The sequence below is a fragment of the Thamnophis elegans genome, chromosome 4, assembly GCF_009769535.1.
Source record: "Thamnophis elegans isolate rThaEle1 chromosome 4, rThaEle1.pri, whole genome shotgun sequence".
Lineage (NCBI taxonomy): Eukaryota > Metazoa > Chordata > Lepidosauria > Squamata > Colubridae > Thamnophis > Thamnophis elegans.
In genome coordinates this window covers 82,026,309-82,029,084 of record NC_045544.1, presented here as the reverse complement: position 1 = coordinate 82,029,084, position 2,776 = coordinate 82,026,309, and positions in this window count along the sequence as shown.

Sequence of the window (2,776 nt, the reverse complement as noted above, 5' to 3'; positions counted from 1 at the left end):
GTCCTGTCCATCCTCAATAAACCTTCTTTCCAAGCAACTTCCATGAATCCAGTTTCTTTTTCCCCACTTGGAACTGAACCCAGATGGACATTTCTTCCAACCCAACTCACCATGGGACAATTTAATTTAAATATTTAAAATAAATTTTAAAATATTTCAATTTTTCTCATTCATATTTCATTTTTTTCATTCCTTTGGCATCCTTTCTTTAATGATTCTATTTCACTATCTTTGATATTAGTGTAACTCTTGTTGCAAAGTGAGTAGTTGTAGACCCAGCACCGAGACTACATGTATGAAACCAGTAAGGTCTGCATACACAAAGTTTTTGTGCCCTTCAGTTGTAGTTTATTCAACAAATTATGGCAGATAAAACACTGCTTTATGCAAAGTGGCAGCCCAGTGAGGCCTAACTGCTCATCTAAATAAGGGCATTTTCCTTTTGCCTTTAACTCACACTGATTTCAGTTCAGTTGACTTGACTTACTCTAATTTATCTCAGTGGTTAGCAGTCCATAAGTATCTCAACACTTATTTAATTCAAAATCCTTCAAGAGGAGGTAAGCCTGTGTGCATTACTTGGAAGTCAATCCAGTGGTGAAATTCATTTTTTTTTACTACCGGTTCCGTGGGCGTGGTTTGGTGGGCATGGCAGGGGAAGGATATTGCAAAATCTCCATTCCCACCCCATTCTGGGGGCAGCCATAGGTGGTATTTGCCGGTTCTCCAAACTACTCAAAATTTCTGCTACCTGTTGAATTTCACCCCCTAAGTCAATCCCAATGAATTGATCTGAGTAAGCAGGAAGGTGCAGCTTCATTTTTGCTATTTCGAGTAGATGTTTTTCTGTTAGTGCTATTACTGAAAGTAGGAGGAAGAAAAGCTTTCTTGGCATCACAACCAAATTTCCATTCCTATCCATAAAAGATGGAATTAGACTGGATCATATCCCTCTTTCCTGAGAAATTTTCATCACACCATGTTTAAAAAAGTAATAGTTAATTTTAGCCTATTTAAATAAACATGTTTGAAATGCAGCCTCATTTCTGTTAGTAAATTCCTGGAAAAGAGTCATGGCAGAGTTCAGTTCCAGTTCCCTTGCTTCTCTTTGGTTTAGGTCTTTCAGCATCTGCAATTCCCCGGGACAAGCTGTGATTGCTGCATTCTCATTTCCAGGTTGGGAACAATCCTCTGTGGCAGAGATACAGCCCATGACTCACAAAGGCTGAGTCATTGCCGTGAAGCAGGACGCAAGTGCTTCAGCTGTGATAGAAAATGCAGGAATAGCGAGAAATCAGATGCTATTCATTTTCAGCTGGAGTCCGTGAGCAGGACAAACCGCTGGCATGAATCCACATCTCCTTTCCTCTCTCTCTCTCTTCCTGTAGATTGACAGAGATGGTGGCGAATTCAATCTTCTCTAGTCAAAAGACAATCTACAGTAGTGGACATATCTGGTATGGAGTACTCAGCAATTCATTTTTCCCCTTCTGCTAGCCTCGTGTTTTATAAAGGTCCCCCTTTTTAATAAATTCCTTCATCTCCAGAAGAGTTTATTTTCTAAATGAGTTTGTCCTCAAAGGAATCGCTATGACCATGGTAAATTGTTTCAGGTTGAGGCTATTTAAGGCATTTAGCCTCAGGCTATTTCAGGAAGTTACACAGAGCAAACTGCACAACCATCACAACCGTCTGTGCCATTCAATTGTCTCTTTATAGTGATTATCCTGGCTTTTGAGCTGCCAGGATAAAAGAAGCATTGCCTTGAAAAACTCAGCTCATAGGCTCCCATAGCAAAAACATTAGTTTTGTCTTCCTCCGGATCAGAGGTGATATTCAGCAGGTTCGGACCAATTCTGGAGAACCGCTAGCGGAAAGTTTGTGTAGTTCAGAGAACTGGTAAATACCACCTCTGACTGGCCCCGCCCCCATCTATTCTCTGCCTCCCGAGTCCCAGCTGATCAGGGGGAAATGGGGATTTTGCAGTAACCTTTCCCTGGAGTGGGAGGGAATGGAGATTTTACAGTATCCTTCCCCTGCTACGCCCACCAAACCACGGCCATGGTAGTAAAAAAAATTGAATCCCACCACTGATCTGGATAATGTGCTGAATAGCTTGAGACCTTTTTGTTACATATATTCTATATATATATATTGTATAAAAATCTACTAGATACCTTTCACCCTGGCTTGGCTGATAACGGATTAGAGCCTGTGGCCTAATGGCTAAGACATCTGCCTAATATGTAATATAGCCCAGGTTCCTTACTGGACGAACGGTGGGGGGGGTGTATCATGTAGTGCGGAGTGCGAGGAGTGGCAGGTTGCGATTTCGTTAGTAATTGCAAAAAAAACGTGCGGCTTATAACCCAGTGCGCTTTATATATGGAAAAAGTTTGAAAAATTAACGTTAACTGATACTGCGGCTTATAATCCGGTGCGGCTTATGGTCGTGAAAATACAGTGTGTGTGTATATATATATATATATATGAAACCCAATATTTTTTACTGTTGCCTTTTTGTTACATTTGTTATATTTGTGCTGATAAATAAATAAAGGGAGACTAGTATAGATCTATTTCAAGCTATTTAGCTCTCATCAGCTAGCCATACCCTTGCTGGGAATCGAACCTGGGCTATATTGCCTCTTAGGCAGATGTGTTAACCATTGAGCTATATATATATATATGAATAAGAGGGAGAGAAAAGCAAGTAAGAGGTAAATATTTAATTTGAAAGTAGCAAAATATACCATGTTGTTTCCTATACTGCCAC